General features: G+C 48.2%; 1 protein-coding gene and 1 long non-coding RNA gene across 6 annotated transcripts in view; one reads left to right on the forward strand and one right to left on the reverse strand.

Moving 5' to 3' along the window:
- Nucleotides 1-806: 806 nt before the first annotated feature.
- On the reverse strand, nt 807-5,254 carry LOC102376837. The gene is made up of 3 exons (XR_003095152.1): nt 4,073-5,254; nt 3,062-3,116; nt 807-2,782 (listed from the first exon to the last, which is right to left on the reverse strand). It is a non-coding gene; the product is annotated as an uncharacterized LOC102376837 (long non-coding RNA).
- Nucleotides 5,255-5,278: 24 nt separating this feature from the next.
- KLHL24 (kelch like family member 24) overlaps nt 5,279-7,320 on the forward strand; it is a 23,662-nt gene continuing 21,620 nt past the window's right edge. For 2 of the 5 annotated variants that reach the window (XM_025209675.1, XM_025209681.1), the window contains exon 1: nt 5,279-6,489. The gene's annotated coding sequence lies outside the window, so the exon portion shown is untranslated. The remainder of the gene's footprint in view (nt 6,490-7,320) is intronic. The other 3 variants (XM_025209695.1, XM_025209685.1, XM_025209689.1) reach the window with 2 other exon arrangements.

A 7,320-nucleotide genomic window follows, 5' to 3' on the forward strand; every position in this document is an offset into this window, starting at 1 on the left:
ATGGGGCCCGGTGCAAGAGGTGGAGGTGAGCGGCAGGGGGGGGGGGGGGGTGAGAAAGCAGCCCCTCCCTGCCCCATGCTTGGCACCCCGCACTGCAGCCACTTGCAGCCTGCCTATGCCTGCTCTGGACAGCCCCACACGAGCTGCAAGCACCTGCAGCATGGGGTGCCAGCCATGAGGTGGGCAAGGAACCGCTTTCTCCGTGCAGGGTAGGAGCCCAGGGTAAAGCTGAGTGTGGGGGGGAAGCAGCCCCTCCCCTGCCCCATGCCTGGCGCCCTGCATTGCAGGCACTTGTAGCCCGCATGGGACTGTCCGGAGCGGGCGCAGGCAGCCCTGCGCGGGCTGCAAGCAGCTGCAGCGCAGGGCACCAGGTGTGAGCGTGGAGGGGCCGCTTTCCCCCCTCCCCCCACACTCCTTCCTTGCCTGGGGTCCCCGCCACTTACCTGAGCTTCCTACACCGAGGCAGCCATGTGCTCCCAGCCCAGTAACCCCAGCTGGGGGTTCTGGCTGGGGGGCGAGGCCTGTTGCTGGAGCCCACCGGGTTTCCACTGGGTCCTACTGCCCTTGGTTCCTGTCATTTTTAACAGGAACCAAGGGCAGAGAAATATTAATTTTCCAAATTTTTTTAAGGGCCCCGTGGGCCGGATAGAATGGCCTCATGGGCTGGATCCGGCCCATAGGCCGCATTTTGCCCACCCCTGAGCTAGGGACTTAGTTCTATACTGTTTAAGATCAAAGCAAAACCAAATACAACTTTATTGGAATGTGAACTAATTTGCTACATTCATCTCTCTCATGCTACAAAATATACATACATCTCTTATTGAGATTCATAAAATAAAATCTAACTTTCTTGAGCATCTTGACAGTGCACCCAACATTTCACTGTTAGTCATATCCAAATCTGAATTAATATTCACCTGAGTTGATATTGCCACACCTGAGTTAATGTTTTAAATTAGAACTAAAAATAATCTTTAGGGTCGTGAAGTAGAAGAGAGATGCTACCAGGAATGGTTAACAGACAAGAGCTTTGCAAAAGAAAGGATAGCTTGATTAATGGACCATCAAGACAGTTAAAAAAGAAAGTCATTAACACCTGCGAAGTAAAGAGAAATTACCAGGAATCAAGTAGATTACAGTGAGCCATGAAGTCAATGGCTCCCTCAGCACTGCCCGAATAGAAATGCTATTGCTCCTCCCAGGCAGTTGGTTTTAAAATTTGGATAGAGTAGGAATCAAAGGAGCGTGCAGTTGCACCACTGCACTCTTCCCCCCTCTCCCCACCTTGGATCCACCTCTAATGGTAAATATCTGGTGTCTTTGAATTCTGGTAAAGCAAAAAAATGAAAGACAACCCTTGGCTAATTTTAGTGCATTTGTTAGACCACTTGAAGTTGACAGTTAATGTAAAATAGGTGTTTTTGTATCTTCTGCTTGGAAATGTCTCCTTTGTGTCTTTTGAAAGTAATGTAAATCAATTTGAGACCTTTACTTTGGCTACTTTGCTTCGCAAGTTCTGATTCTTAGGCTATCAATTATATATCAGTAATGCCTATGCCATTAACTCTGTGAATTTTAAGAAAATAATGAAACGTAGAGGTATGTAAATGCAGGACATCATAACTTCCAGTTTCTAAAGCCTTTAGAAAAGTGTATATACAATAAATATGACACTAAGGAAGGAAAAAGGTGGCTTGAGGTAGGTAGGTAGATGAGAAAGAGAGGAAGAGATTTAAGTATATATTAATCTGTGCAGGGGATACACTGTAAAAATATAACAGTAATTATTAAAAATAATAGAAATGTTTAATGTATTGTACATGACTGACTTGCTGTTGATCTAAGGGTGGAAGTGTGTTGTACTCTAATATTTTTAAAGCAAGTATGTTGGTTTAAAAATAAAAGGTAGAATTTCTGGGAAAAGATGAAATAGTTCTTGATAATGAAAAAGAATTATTTGAAAATGCCTTAGGTACAGATTTCCCAGAACTTAAGGTACTATGGAGGTTTGTTTGTTTTTTAAAATTTGATTAGAGTCATCTTAAATGAACCCAGTTTTCTTTCCACGGACAATATGGAGTTAGAGATACTAAGGGCAGAAGGCTTGTATGATCAGGGGTTGGCAACCTATGGACTGTAGGCTGGATTGGGACCTCAAAGCTATTTTAGCCAGCCTGGGAAGCCAGGGTGATGGTGGCAATTTGGCAATGAGGGAATCAAAGGTGACAGTGGTGGCTGAGGGATTTGTCATCAAGGGAAGCAGCAGCAGTGGCCCACCTACTTTGGCCCATGAATGGTAAAATGTTGCCTACCCCTGATCTCAACTGTTCCCCCTGCTTGCGTGACACAGATCACAGAATTTCCACACAATTTATAAGATGGAAAACATACCCACAGGCAACATACTTTAAGTCTTATTTTATTCCCACCGTTGCTTCCTTCTAAAGTCAGTCAGCAGGAGCCACAGGTCTGATGTGCATTCCATTAAAACCCAGATCAACTCTTGTAAGTTGCAAAAGTCAGTAGAGAGGCAAATCTGGAAGTGGGTATGCGGGGAGCAGACTGTGTTTGGTTAGGTGGGGTGGGAGGTAAAGCTGGCTCAGAATCAGGGCTTGAAGATGGCTGTGATAATCAAGGAAACACTATGAAATGTATGAACTGTGCGGGTGCTCTGAACCTCTAAATTTAGGATCCCTGTAGAAGTCATCAAGGCCATGAAGATGGAATTCAGGTGATTGTATTAGGTGTCCCTAAGGCTTGGAAATTTTCAGTGGTGTCTCTGTAATGTCATTTGAAAGAGAGATGAAAATGGAAAATCATTATGGACTTGTGTAAAGCGATAATTTTTTAGAGATCATCACTTCTAATCTATTCCAGACTTTAAAAATGCTGATAAAAATGCTGCTCCCAACCTAAGTTGATCTAAAAAGTCAAATCAGTATATTTCCCCCACTAAAAAGTAGAAAGGTGTTTTTTTCTTGTTTTATTTTTTTAATGTTGTGTTTATATTTGTTTATATTACATTTTCTAGAGGAACTTCTATTTCCTTGATACTCACCTATCAAGAGAAACTGAAAAGCCTCAGGTGACCACACATCCCCACCCTTCACCATCTGGAAAGAAACAGATATTATTAAAATGCTGTTATCATTTTGTTAGAAAAATATTTTATGTACACAACAAACACATAAAAAGGATCTAACTAAATGAAATATAGTCAAGCCATGTATTTGCCTTTCTATTGCTTCCTGTCTGCAATGATGACCTGTTCCTCATTTCACTTCCCCTCTCCTTTTAAAACTGCTAAAAATTCTTCTTCTTCTCCATATATAAAACATGATAAAAAGGCGAAGTCCTTTTGTCAATGATGGCACTTTGTGCCATCCATCTCTTTTGAAAGATCTAACAAAATATCTATGAAATTTATATTAGAAAAAACCCCAATGTCTTACAGTTTTCAATACAAATCAGCATTTCTTAATCCTCACTTTACCAGGTTTTCTGCCTAAAGAGGTTTTTTTTAATTGAAGAAATAAAAAAGAGTAAAACCAGAGTAAATAATTCCACAATGTTATTTGTATTATGGGCAGCATGCAGTGACTTAGTTACAGCATTTGAGCCTGCAAAATTCCCGCCTTCGTTGAATGTGTTTTTCTAGGATCAGTCTAGCTTTCATTTTCTTTCTTTTCTTCATATTACAAGGCTTTATTCAGGAGCAATGACCAGAAATGACTAGGTTCTGGCACTTCACTCTGAAGGAAGTTCAGCGCTTTCCTTAGTGAAATAAAGTGCTGTTTCCCTTTGAAATATTTTAGATCCATTGTAGATCCAGGAATCACCTGGGTTAAGGCCCTGATTCAGCAAAGTAAGTGCTGGAAGGGGTTATTTATCTAAGGTGAGGGGTTAGTCTGACTTAAATCTTTGCATACAAACTGCTGTGGAGTAAGTATTCTAAAATAAGTGCCTCCAAATAGCCAGTTATGGCTTAGTTCCCTCCATATCAATGCATCTACATTGCAGTCACTCTTTTCATAATAAGCATGCAGCACTCTGGGTGGATATCCCATACTTCTTTGTCCTGCTGCTGGGTCGTACGCATTCTAAGTTTTCTCATAGTGCGTTGTCGGATATCAGAATTCTCAAATTTGAAGTCAAACTTGGGGAGACTCCTCATGTCATTCTGGAAAACCTAGTTTATCCTCTTCCTTCCCTAACTAAAGCCACTTACTGGTCACTTGGATGGGAGAAAGTACCTGTTCAGCTATACCCTAAATAGCGGCAAAATGAAAGCAATGTGCATATTTGCAATTCCTGAATGGAAGACAGAGAAACTGAATGGCAAAGACAGACAGATGTGCAATGGTTGCCTCATACTGGTGTATTTTCACAGCTGTTAAGGGAGACACTGTCACCAAGGGGTAGGAGTGGAGTTGCAGATGTACACTTCATCCAAGTCTAAATCCAGCCTATTCCTCTATCACTGCCATTGCACATCTTTTTATTTGCCTCTGAAGTGTCCTAGTGAATACTTCTCCAAGCTCTCAAAAAGTTAATTCCTCTATAGTTTGTTTGGTCCCCTAATTTCATGTTGTATGGATCAGGGCTATTATTGCTTTCTTCTATTCACTCTGTACTTGCTCTTTGTTTGTGAATATTAATGAACAGCATCTGCATTGCCTTTGTCACATGTCCCTCTTCTGTTCACAGCAGCTCCGCAGTTGCGTTGTCATTTTCCAGCACCAGTTTTTAAAGCTTCCTTTGAGATGTTTACTTCCTTGTCTAAGAATGGTGTCTTTCTTTTGTACTGAGATCTCACCAGCTACATTTTACACATTGTACTGCTCTTTGAAATAGTCTTTCCATTGTTTTACTTGGCTTGCGTATCCTCAATGATTTCTCATTGTTTGTGGGCAGTCGCTGTGCCCCGCCAGCCTCTGGGGGCACCTGTCATTCATGCCACAGACTGTTTCTTTCAACTCACTGCAATGAAGATAGACATGTTTCAGCTTCTATCTTTGAGTCATCCAGCCCTAGGCCTCTGGCTCATTGGTAAAGCTTCTCGTTTCGTTTTAACTGGAGGAAAATCGGTATTGTGTTAGATGTGATGAAGCACCTCGCACGGCGGCGGCCCTTGGAAAACTGGATGAGCCCCTGCCTCCCCCGAGCCTTACAGAGAAACAACAGCCCCCTCCAGCTGCTGGTTCCTACTAGCGCTCCCGGGCCCCGGGCGTGATGTGGCCGCCTGTGGCTGTACCCGGGGGAACCTGCCCACCCTTTCCCACCGGGGCAGCGCGAGCGGGGCAACCAGAGCCACGCGGCGGGGCTGGTTGGTGATGACGTTACACCCCCCCATCCCGCGCGAGGCCCCCCAGCAACTACAGCTCCCAGGCGCACGCGCGAGGCCGGCGCTCGTTGGCTGGCGGCTCCGTGACGTCACGTGTTTTGGCTCGACCAGGTCACATGTCGCTCGGGGGGCTCCTTTGTTGTGAGTCGCGCAGGAGCGCGGGGACGGGGGCAGGTAAGTGCGCGCTGGGTCACCACCCCGCGGGGCGCTGTGGCCGGAGGTCTCCTCTCCGCGGCTCCGTTCCGCTGGGCTGTGCAGGGCGCGCCGCGACCAGTGCCGGAGGAGCCCGTGGACTCGCCCGGGGCCGGGCTCCGTGTGCCTACAGCGGGGGCAGTAACGGTCCCCGCCGCCCCCAGCTTGGGCTGCACCAAGCCGCTGTGGGGAGACACCGACAGTTCCGGACCCCCCCGCCATTTCTTAACTGGTCCAGTCCTTCCTTGCTGCCCCGGCCTGACAACAATGTTTATGGGCGGGGCTGCCTCCGTGGCGATTGGCTCCGAACGCGCGGGTGGGCGGGACTTGAGCCGCGTAGTCTCCTCGTTGATTGGGCGAGTTATGCCGAGGGAGAGGGGGCGCGGCTGAGGCTGCCCCGGGTGAAGGTGAGCTGGAGGACGCGCGCATGCGCTTGGGGCGGCCGTGTCAGTTAATGCCGAGCTGGGGCCGTGGGCTGGGTGCGCATGCGCATTCCCGCTCGCTCCTGTCCCCTCTGCCAGCTGGCGCGGGGGGAGGGGCGCTGCAGGCCCCCCGGGCGTGGGCGGGATCCGGAGAGCGCCCCGCAGATGCGGGCTGTCTAGGGCCCTTGGCTGTGCCGTGACACTCCGGGAGGTGCGGTGTCCTGTCCTTAGCCAGGCCTGAGGAGCTGACTGCACGAGGGAGGCTTTCTAAAGCAGCTGGAGACCTGGTTGAGGTCCCTCTGTGCCTCGCCTATTTTTGCTTAGCTGGTTTCAGGGAATCCCAGGCGGGCCCCTGTAAAAGTACAGCTCCGCCCTTGCACCCTGCATTGTTTGGGTCAGGTCTCTGGTGGTCCTTCACAGCCTAGAGAGGTCCTTAGCCCCGTTATCCTGAAGTCTGGCAGAAGGTGGGGCGGACTTGCACCTTGTAGACCAGGAGTGGGCAAAATACAGACTGGATCCAGCCCACAGGTACGGTTTGTCCAGTTTACAGCAGGCCCCTTGGTTCCACCTGGCCACGGTGTGTTCTGCTGCCCCCGGGCACACAGTGGGGCTGGGCCGGCTCCACGGCTGGACTGCCTTTCTAGGCAGTCCAGATGGCGATGGCTTCTTCCAGGTGCCACCGCTGCTGTTCCCAGGCCTGTGGTACCAGCGGGGACCTGTGCCACACGGCCCTGACCCAACCCCCGTGTGCCTCCTCTGTCCAGGCTGAGCGCCAGCGGCACCAGGCAGAAACTGTTGCTTGGTATGGGAGAAAAGCAGCTCCTCCCCCTCCACTGGGCAGTTCTCACTGCAGCTGCCCGGAGCCTCCACCACACTGGGCTGCCCTGCGCTGCTCCCTTGCAGCACAGAGAGCAGCTGAAGGTGTGGTAAATGGTGCTGTTGACATGTCTGCAGCACCATATGCTGCACGGCCACTCATCTGGATGCAGCTATTAGGCTTTTAACTGTGTTTTTCCTAGCCTACCTCTAATGCCTGGACTCTACTGTTGCTGTCCAAGAATGGTTCCCTACCTATGGTCTGTAGAAAACATGCTACCTCTGTTGCGGGGTGGGTGCTGACCAGCTCGGGGGTGCGTGCAGGGGGCTCCCATACATACCCTACCACACCTTTCCCCAAATATAAAAACCCCACAAACACTGGGCCCACCCACAAACCTATACCCATCTCCCACAACATACAAGAGTAAGATTTCATTTTGAGCTATTATGCAATCACCTCTATATACACAGTGCAAGTGCGCACAAATCAGGACAATTTAAAAAAAAATAAAACGTGATTGTGGATTTTTAGTATATCGG

This window comes from Alligator sinensis, unplaced genomic scaffold (assembly GCF_000455745.1).
Source record: "Alligator sinensis unplaced genomic scaffold, ASM45574v1 scaffold237_1, whole genome shotgun sequence".
Classification (NCBI taxonomy): Eukaryota; Metazoa; Chordata; order Crocodylia; family Alligatoridae; genus Alligator; species Alligator sinensis.